The following is an 11245-nucleotide window of genomic DNA, read 5'->3' as shown; positions in this document are numbered from 1 at the left end:
CACCGATTAAAAGCGGTTTGGCTATGCTATAGGAAGGAATTCGCCGATTAAAAGGAGAATTGGCTATCCCGTAGAAAGGAATTCACCATTTAAAAGGGGATTGGCTATCCTGTAGAAAAGAATTCACTATTTTAAAAGGAGATGGGCTATCCCGTAGGAAGGAATTCACCGATTAAAAGAGAATCGGCTATCCCGTAGAAAGGAATTCACCATTTAAAAGGAGATAGACTATCCCGTAGAAAGGAGTTCACCTATTAAAAAGAGTATCGGCTATCCCGTAGAAAGGAATTCACTATTTTAAAAGGAGATGGGTGCCATCTAGGAAGGACCTAGGATTAATAAGAGAACCTACGTATGCTCAAACCGGAATTTCACCATTTAAAAGGAGGATGTGACCATCCCGAGGACCTAGGAGTTCACCAATTAAAAGAGAACGCTATCATGTAGCTCAAACCCGAATTTCAACATTTAAAAGGTGAGGGTGCCATCCCGAGAATAGGATTCACCTAGCAAAAAAATACCCTCAACTTCCTTCAGGATTGACAGATTTTAAAAGGATAGTTTCAAGGACCTAGATTACTAAACCTTTGGAAACTGAACTTAACTCTATTAAAGGAGATGGGTGCCATCCGAGGACCTAGGATTACTAGCGTACCTACGAAAGCTCAAACCCGGATTTTCAAATTTTAAAAGAGTAGGGTGCCATCCGAGGACCTAGGATTACTAGAGAACCTACAAAAGCTCGAACTTGTTTTTCAGATTTTGCAAGACGATAATGCCATCGGAGGACCTAGGATTACTAGAGAACCTTCAGAAGCTCAAACCCTATTTTTTAGATTTTAAAAGGGAGAAGGTGCCATCTGAGGACCTAGGATTACTAGAGAACCTACAGAAGCTCAAACCCAATTTTCAGATTTTAAAAGGGAGGATCCGAGGACCCGGGGATGCTAGAAGACCTGCAGAAAATCCAAATTAGTCAGATCTTTAAAAATGTAGTTATTCCGAGGATTTGGGAACACCAGGGAACCCGCAGAAATTCAACTGAACATCATTAGAGTTGCTTTCTGAGCAATCCAATGGGTTGAGACCCTTGGATTATGATAAAAGAGTGGTGATCCTAAATTCTGGGGAGAAACTTAGGAATCCCAAACAGATTTTCAAATTGCATTTGTGAAGGAAGCGTGTCCAAACACATTGTCGAATAGCACATCATGTTCAAATCTCCACTAGGGATGAATTTTGAATGTCATTACCTGAGTATTCTTCAAAAAGGTTGTTTTAAAAGTTTTTCAAAAGGGGTTTCCTTCATCCAAGAGGGCTTCTCACCATTTGGGAAGGCTTTTCTCAAAACTCGAATTTGCTCACAGAACACCTAACCTTGAGGTTTCGGGATCATTCGAGATGCATACAATCCGATTGATCGGAGAAGGCATTTAAAAGGGACCGTAATTCAGGCTAGGTCAAAGGTTTATCAAAGGATATTCATCTTGAGGCTAAGAAATGAACCTTGATCGAGAATAGCTTCTTCGGGTCTACAAGTCAAGAACCCTGAAGATATGATAAGACAAGATTGTACTTACCTCTTTAAGCGGTAGCTTCCTATGTGATCTCTCGCATCAACCCGAGACATCTCTAGATCAGAAAATTTTTGGGGATAGGTTGTATCTTGGTTCAAGGTGGGTTTTTTGAAAAAGGCCATATTTTCAAAAGAGGGGTGAACATGGGTGATCACCTTGATATTTTTACCAGCAGTCATTTGCTTTAAGGAAGATTCATGAATGTTTTTCTTCAGTTGACTTTGAGGATTTTCCTCCTTTCATTGTGATTTTTCAAACTTTGTCCCTTTACGGGATGCTTTTAAATGGGCTTTGGCCTTTGCTTTTACCAGGCACTTTGCTTTTTCTAGCCCTTTTGTCTCTTGTTATTTTTCGCATTGACTAGCTCTTTTCGAGACCGGGATTGAAAATTCTTCCGATTATGCTTTTGACTTATTGCTGGTAATTCCTTTGTTTTGCCCCAGTATAGGGAGGTGATCACCAACAATGGTTTAGAAATGAAGATTATAAAGGCTCAAATTGGCTCTTCAAAGGATAAAGTGTTTGGGGATATAGAAATGAAATACTTTTCTTCACTTGAAGGTGTTCCAAGCCTCCACAAGAAATCACCTGAAGCTATCACAAAAAGATTGATGCAGGTTAGCACAATAAAGTCTTACCTTGATCTTTTCTCCAAGGAATCAACAAACGAACCTCCAAATATGCCCCAGTGTGGGGTGGTTCTTGACAGGGTTTTATCCATAAAATTTCTCCCTTTTTTGGTTCGAAATGGTTGTCAAGGGATATAAATGTGTATGGAAAATTTGAAATGAGAATGCCTTTCGTCATTTCAATCCATGTAATCACCGCGAATGATCCCTACGTCCCAAGATTAAGCTTTTTCTCTCTGTCACTTTCACTCATCGCTCAAGTGTATCGGGGACGTGTTTGAGGATAAGGTTTGCCTCTTTTCATCCGAAGGATCATCCTCTTGAAAAGCTTTCAAAACATACCCTTTTATAGAACCTCAAGGCGTTTTCATCAAAATTCACCATTTGTGGAAATTTTCATCACAAAAGATATATTCAAAAGGTGTTTGTTGAAATTTAAAGGGGATGTTTCTTTAAAAGGAGGCCTTGCGGCTTTGTAAATTAAAAATTTTTCAGTGTGAAGCATGATAACATTTTTTATTGAAGATGAGTATCCTTCATAAAAGGAGAGAACCTCAAACCTTTTTCTTCAAATGTCGATTCATGTTCCCTGGATAAACAAAAGGAACCAATCGATTATGGATATTCAAAATTTTTCAAATCGAAATGATTTCCTGTTTGATCAATCGCTCTACAGGATTCTTCATGACTCCGAAGCTCCCTACAAAATACAAACATATGCAAATGCAGGTATGCAGATGTCATGCGAATGCAAAGTTTTATGTGACTCAGATTTGCTCATCAATCACTTCGAAGCTTGATTTTATTTCGGGGATAGTATTTCTTCACGGCATCTGCATTTACCGGACTTGCTAATTCTTCTCCATCCATGTTTACAAGGATAAGAGCTCCCCCGGATAAAACTTTTTGAATCACGTAGGGGCCTTCATAGTTTGGCGTAAATTTGCCTCCCGGGTGTTGAGCATTTGGGAGTATCTTTCTCACAACTAGCATCCCCGCTTCAAAATTCCTAGGCTTGACTTTCTTGTTAAAAGCTCCGGCCACTTTCTTCTAATAGCTTTGACCATGGCAAATGGCCTTTAGTCGCTTTTCATCAATCAGATTTAATTGCTCATGCCTTTGCTGATTCCACTCATCTTCCGAGAGTTTAACCTGAGAAAGGATCCTTAAAGAGGGAATTTCAACTTCTATTGGCGGGATTGCTTCCATACCATATACCAAAGAGTAGGGAGTTGCCCCGGTTGAAGTACGAATCGAAGTTCAATAGGCCATGAGAGCATATGGCAATCTTTCGTGCCAATCTCGATATTTCTTAGCGGTCTTGGCCAATATTTTCTTGATATTCTTATTTGCCGCTTCCACGACTCCATTCATTTGTGGGCGGTAAGGTGAAGAATTAAGGTGTCGTACCTTAAATTGATCCAACAAGTGATCCACAATCTTGTTGTTCAGATTGGAGCCATTATCTATAATGATTGCTCTTGGGACTCCATATCTTGAGATGATATCTCGCTTGATAAATTTAGCCACACCGTTTGCGGTGACGTTGGCATATGAGCTGGCTTCAATCCATTTGGTGAAGTAATCAATGGCCACTAGAATAAAAAGATGTCCATTTGAGGCCTTTGGGTTGATGGGACCAATCATATCAATCCCCCACATAGAGAATGGCCAGGGTTCTGACATTTGATGCGATTCATTTGGCGGCGCATTTATCTTGTCGCCATATACCTAGCACTGATGACAAGACCTAACATGTTGATTGCAATCTGACTCAATAGTCATCCAAGAATATCCGAGTCTCATGATCTTCTTGGCGAGGAGATGACCATTCATGTGCGGCCCGCATTCTCCTTCATGGATCTCTTTCATAATGAGATTTGCTTCTTTGGCGTTTACGCACCTTAGCAAGACCGAATCAAAGGATCTCTTGTATAGGATCTGTCCACCGAGGAAGAATTTAGAAGACATCTTGCTGATGTACTTTTTATCTTCTGGTTGGCTGTTTTGTGGGAATTCGCCCTTCAAAGAGTAATTTTTGATATCATGATACCATGGTTCTTCATCAGGTTCTTCTTCGATGACCATGCAGTATGCTGGTTGATTAAGGATGTCAATCCTCAATGGTTCTATCTCAAGGCCATCTTGTACTTGTAACATGGCCGATAATGTGGCTAAAGCATCGGCAAAGTGGTTCTAAGTTCTTGGTAAATACTCAAATGTGATCTCCTCAAAATGTTGGATCAGCTCTTCAAGGAATTTATGATAAGGGATAAGCTTAGGATCCTTTGTTTTCCACGCTCCCTAGGTTTGTAAGATGATGAGCATGGAATCTCCATATACCAACAACTTCTTTACTTTCAATGAAATGGCCAGTTGTAACCCAAGGATGCAAGCTTCATATTTAGAAATGTTGTTGGTGCACGGGAATACCAACTTGGCCGAGACGGGATAATGTTAATCTTCGGGGGATATTAAGACGCCCCAAGCACCTAATCCAGAGAGATTCATAACGCCATCAAAGTACATTGTCCATTTGTCTTCAGATATGTTCAAAATTTGACCTCCATCATTTTGCTTTGGGATGTCCTTAGGGGGATTTTCGGCCAACATGTCAGCGATCGCTCTTCCCTTGATAGATTTTTGGGGAGAGGTTCTTATGTCGAACTCCAAAAGGAGCACTTGCCATTTGGCCATCTTTCCCAACAAAGCTGGTTTTTTTAGGAGGTACTTGATAGGGTCATTTTCAGTGACCAATTGGATATGATAATGCAAGGTATATTGCCTCAATCTATGGAGGACCCAAACCAATGCTATACAAGTTCTTTCCACTGATGAGTATTTAACTTCAGATGTGGTGAACTTTTTGCTCAAATAGTAGATGGCTCGTTCCTTTCGATCCTTGGGGTTAGTTTGGGCAAGTAAAGCTCCCAAGGACTCATCATGAACTGTCGGATATAAAGTCAAAGGAACGTTAGGGATAGGAGGTACCAGTACTAGGAGGTTGTACCAAATATTCCTTGATCTTCTCGAATGCTTGTTGACATTTGGAATCCCATTTCACTTTTGCTCCCCTTTTTAGGAGCTTGAAGAAGGGTTTCGCTATCTCCGACAATTGCGATATGAATCGGGATATGTAATTCAACCTTCCAAGTAGACCCCTTACTTCTTTAACGGTAGAAGGAGTCCCTATTTCCCATATAGCTTTGATCTTAGAAGGGTCGATTTCAATACCACGATTGCTTACGACAAATCCAAGTAGTTTTCCAAATCCGGCGCCAAATACGCATTTTGCGGGGTTCAGCTTGAGTTTGTATTTCCTTAGTCGATCAAATAACTTTCTTAGCACTTGAACATGATCTTCTCTAGGCTTGGATTTGGCGATCATATCATCCACATAGACTTCCACTTCTTTGTGTATCATATCGTGAAATAGAGTCACCATAGCTCTTTGATATGTTGCCCCTGCATTTTTCAATCCAAAAGGCATGACTTTATAGCAAAGATTCCCCATTGGGTGACGAACGAGGTCTTGATCTTGTCTTCTTCTTTTAGCATGATTTGGTTATATCCCGAGAAGCCATCCATGAAGGAGAACAATTCAAAGCCCGCGGTGCTATCGACGAGCACGTCAATATGCGGTAGGGGAAAGTCATCTTTTGGACTAGCTTTGTTCGGATCTCGATAGTCCACGCATATTCGGATTCTCCCATCCTTCTTCTTAACTGGTACAATGTTGGCGACCCAATCAGCATATGGGATAGCTTCGATGAACCCCACTTTAAGAAGCTTCATCACTTCTTCTTTGATTTTGTCGACAAGCTCGGGGTTCATTCTTCTGCATGGTTGGTTAACTGGTTTGCATGCGGGATTTGTGGGCAATGCATGTTCCACTATATTTCGGTCCAATCCCGGCATGTCAACATATGACCAGGTGAAGATATCCCGATATTCTTTAAGCAATCCCGTCATTCTCAAAACGTCGGTTGCAGATAAATGTCCCCCTATTTTCACCTCTTTAACACAAACCGAGTCTCCCAAGTTGACAATAATAGGTTCTTCAAAAATAGGAGGCTTGGACTCTTCAAAACAATCCCATTCTCTCTTGATATCACTCACATCTGCTTCTTCTATCATCAATCTCATATGAATAGTCATCGAGCTGATCTGAGTCACATATTAACCTATTATGCATGGGTGGGATGATATGCTTGAAATGCATCAAGAAAGGTTAGTATGCAAAAAATGATAAAATCACAAAATGCATGACCTATTTTGACAAAAAACATTTTTGAATTCCTTTTTGAAGGAAAAGAACAAGGAAAAGAGAACTAGTCCTTGATCTTTCGGACATCCTGGTTCTCAAAATGCTATTTTAAAACCCAGGATCATATGGCGGATCGGGCCTCAAGTTTCATGGTCAGGGCAATTGTCATCATCGGACCAATCCGTTGTTCCATATATCCTTAATAAAACTGGAGATGATTTTTATTGATAGATGCAACTAATGGCAATACAATATTGCACTTCTTGAATCACGATATGAGATCCAAAGGGTGCTTAAAAGAAGAAACAGCGAAAAGCTTTAGCTATAAGAAACAAATGCAGTAATTGAAATGCATTGAAAGGTAAAGTTCGAGAAGAGCCTTTTACTCGGGGGTGGGAAAGTCGTCATCGAGCCATTCAATGATCACATTCACCCGATTGTCCAAAAATGGGTTGAATAAGTCTGGCTCCGCAACATCAGAAATATCTTCATCCTCAAGCCATTTACCTCCTTTGGAGAATACTTCAAATAAGGGATTTTCAAACATTTTCCCTCTAGCTTTCCAGATATTAATGCCAATAAAGCGGCTACCTCGGTGTCCACGACGTCCTTGGTCTCCATAACATTTGTTTCGACCTCGGCCTCGACCCATATCATATCCTATTATCTCCTTATATCCCAAACCAACCTTGTGGTCATTTGAGTTAAGACTCAAGGGATTACGAATTCCCTGGTCATATTTCCCCAATCCGGTGCTAAGGATGAAACCATTTGTGAGGAGCACCTTTCCAGCCATAGTTGCATGTTTTGACAATTCTGGGATAGCTATCTTCGCATCGGATGGTACGTGCATAACGGATACGATATCAAAGGTGTGATAGCTAAGCTCATCCTCCTTTAGGGGCTCAATGTAGGGAACCATTCCTTTCAAGGAAGCACGATGTCCCGTTTCACCGTGGATAGTGATCAATTGGCCTCGGACCACAAATTTAACCTTCTGATGTAGAGAAGAAGGTACCGCTCCAGATACATGGATCCATGGTCTTCCCAAGAGCAAAGTAAAAGCACTAGGAATATCCAAAACTTGAAACGGTATGGAGAAAGTTACCGGCCCAATGGAGACATCCAATTCAATCTCGCCCACCACGTTCTTAGAAACTCCGTCGAATGAGCGGAATAGTCGCCTTTGGACGTCTTGATGAAGTCTTCATTTATCCCCAAGCTCTTCAGAGTGCTTAGAGGACACAGATTAAAAGCCGAGCCATTATCAATTAAGACATGAGGTACCTCTTTTCCATGGCACCTTACGGCGATATAGAGAGCCTTGTTGTGAACACGCCCTTCTCTCGGGAAATCTTCATCCGAGAAAGAAATCTGATCCTTTAAAAGGATGGCTCCCACGAAGTCTCCCAACTGGACTTCGTTAATAGTCTCGAGAATGTGCACTTCATCTAATACCTTCGGAAGGGCATTCTTGTGCTTCTCTGAATTCTTAAAAAGGTCAAGCAAGGAGATTTGTGCGGGCATTTTCCGAAGTTGGTCTACAACTTCGTACTCACTGGTTCTCACAATGGATTGAAGCCTTTCGACTTCTTCCACGGTTGGTGCTTTCTTCTCGAGTTCCGCCTCCCTCGGAGGATAACATCTCCCAGATCTCATCACGGCGTCAATTTCACCGGTCCCATAATCCCAATGTACCGCTTTAGGATCATATTCTTCTACGGGTGGCAGTTTAATCTTTATAGGTTTAATTCCATCGTCTCGACCTTTCGAGACTTCCGTTGCTTCCTCACAAGATGAATCTAGTGTTGGTGGCTTTTCCGAACCGGAAGCTTCCCGGTTATCCACCTTATTAGATCAATCACAAAACGGATCGGGACATCTACCATCCCAATCATCTCATCCTCATGGATGCTTTTAGGATTATGTTCGGGACATGGCCTTACCGGTATTGCATCAGCGGCGTTTCCTTCATCAAAGCGCCTTTGTTTTTCCCTCCTAACTCTCATGATTATGCCCTCTATTCTCATACCAATATCCACCATGTGTTGGAAGGAGGAATATGTGTATGCGTACATACGGTCAAAATATTCCGCCGATAACGATTTGAGCATGAATTCCAACATTTCCCTTTCCGATAGCGGCGGTTGCACCATCATAGCATGCTTTTTCCACCTTGTGGCGAAGAGCTCAAAACTCTCATCTTCCCCTTTTCTGATATTCAACAAGTTGGCTTTGGTGAAGTATCCTCTAATCCCAGCTTCAAAGTGCCGCACAAAGTGCTCTGATAGTTCTTCCCAACTTGGGACCCAATCTAGGTCAATTGATTGGAACCAAGCCAATGCGAGGCCGGTTAAACTATGTTTAAAATTCTGGATTAAGGTTTCATCATCTTCATGATGACCAACCATTTGGCGGAGGTAGTACGAGATATGTGCCAGAGGACACCCAGCACCATCATACTTCACGCGGAAAGTCACCCTCGGATTCACGCCTTGGGGCGGAATATTTCTAACTTGGGTGATTGGCGCGATCAACTCTTTCAGTTCGTCCATCTTCTTTGAAATGTCATCGCCTTGTTCTTGCAACAATGTGATACGTCGATTTTGCGTTTCAATAGTTCGCCGTATCTCCAGAATCTGCATATTTTCTTCCATCGTCGTGGTATTGTTCTTGACCACCGATTGAGATAACTCCGCCACCATATTTGTCGAATGACGTATGTGGGTTTCCAAATTAGAAAGTCGCATATCGGACTCTTGATTCTTTTGTTCATTTTGAGGGACCTCTTGATTCTTGACTTCATCAACTGTTCCCACGAACTCTTCACTCTCGGGGTCATCCATTCCACCCCAACCGTCGGGAACTATATCTCCAAAATCAATGAAAAAGCTTGGCGGTGCCGAATACAAGACTTTAAAGTTGTAACCGCCGCTATCTTCTCCAAGATTATCAACTATCTCGCCTCTTTCAAGAGCTTTCTCCATGAACCTTCTATCACCTCGGCGAGCTTTCTCAAGGCGGATTTCATAATCATCTAGCTCTTCAATTTCTTTGCCATCTTGGACATTCATCAAGTATCCCGAAGGAACTCTCCAAGTCTTCCCTCTTGTAGCTCTCATCATGAACTCCTCTGCCACCATATCAATGGTTACATAGGTCCCCTTAAAAGCGACGTCTTCCATTCTTCCGATGATGCCTAGATCGATCAGTCGTTCCAAACATGCATCTTTTTGTTCCCTCGAAATAGTTTCTCCCCCTAGGTATTGTGAAGCTAGCGTTAGGATGTCTTGCATTCTATCCACGTCCATTATGAACTCCAAGACCTCTTAAGGATCATCTTCAAATATCGCGTTCACCTCGCGATGTTCCGGTAAAGGGTTCTGTTGCACATTTGGTTCAGTCCTATCAAATTCCAGGACCTTACCATCGATCAAGGCTTGCACCTTGTATTTAAGAGCGAGACAATTGTCAACATTGTGCCCCCTTTCTCCCATGTGATACACACATGTCCAGGTCTCATCAAACCCAACGAACCTAGGAGGATTTGCTCTAGGAGGCTCCTTCGCAACCAATCGGTTCTCCAACAGCATGGGTAGTAGTTTAGACAAAGGTCGAGGTAGTGGGGTAAAAACGGGTTGGTTTCTCTTTCTTGGTTCCGGCGGTTTAGGGACGGTCCAAGAAGAAGCTCCTTGGGTAGGGGTAGAAGGTGAAAAATTTTTCGGTTTAGGTGGGTTAGGGACAAACGCCACATCCCATGTTTGCTCTCTATTATCCCTTCTCATGGGGTATTGGCGTCTAAAGGATGACTCGGGTATCTTCTTCTCCCGCAATGCCCATTCATGACGTTCCGCCACCTTAATCAAGTGCGCGAACGTTTGACACCCGTAGGTGTTCAACTTGTCAAAGTATTCGAAGGGTAATGCCTTGAGGAAGAGGTCCACCAACTCTTCTTCAGGGACAGGTGGTTTCACTTGCACAACCTAAGGCTCTCCACCTTTGAGCGTAGGCGCGAACGGCCTCATTCTTCCCTTTGGCGGTCCTCAAGAGGTCTTCCCTAGTAAGGGTCGTCAAAGTGTTAAATTTGTACTGCTTGAGGAATTCATCAGCTAACTTGTCCCAATCGGCGAGCCTTTCGGGTTCCAGCTCGATAAACCATGCCAAGGCTGCCCCAGATAGGCTTTCTTGGAAAGTGTTGACCAACAACGGGATATTGTCTAAAAATTGAGACATGCGGCGCAGGTAGTACTTCAGATGCGCCTTGGGACATCCGGTCCCATTATACTTCCTCACAAAATCGGGCTCCTTGTAATCAGAAGGAACCTCGATTTTCTCAAATGGTTTGACTTTATCAAATCTTGAGAGCTCGTATCCCCGACTAGCCAAGCATTCCTCAATCTTGGCGAGTCTCTTAATCTCTTCCTCCATCTTGAGGGCTTGTTTTTCTTTCTTCTCTAGATCAATTACAACTGGAGGGTCTTTAGGTGGCCGCTCTGGATTTGAAGAAGGGTGCATAGCGGGGGCCGGATTAGCACTTGTACCATCTAATGCGCTCGGAGGAGCTTGAGAGTTTGGATCAATGGGATATTTCCCTTGACTAGCAATCAGCATTGCCTTCATCTCTGCCACCATTGTGGCTATCATGTTCATCTAGTTCTCCAGGTTACCCACACGAGGTGCGAGTTCTTCTTGCTCCATTCTTATAAGGCGCGTTTTGCTACGAGTCCTCGTGATTATGAGTCACCTATTTTTCATGACATTAATCGGTCGAG

Source organism: Rhodamnia argentea, chromosome 9, assembly GCF_020921035.1.
Source record: "Rhodamnia argentea isolate NSW1041297 chromosome 9, ASM2092103v1, whole genome shotgun sequence".
NCBI classification, from domain to species: domain Eukaryota; kingdom Viridiplantae; phylum Streptophyta; class Magnoliopsida; order Myrtales; family Myrtaceae; genus Rhodamnia; species Rhodamnia argentea.
The sequence above is the reverse complement of the archived record's forward strand: the minus strand, read 5'-3'. Positions refer to the sequence as shown.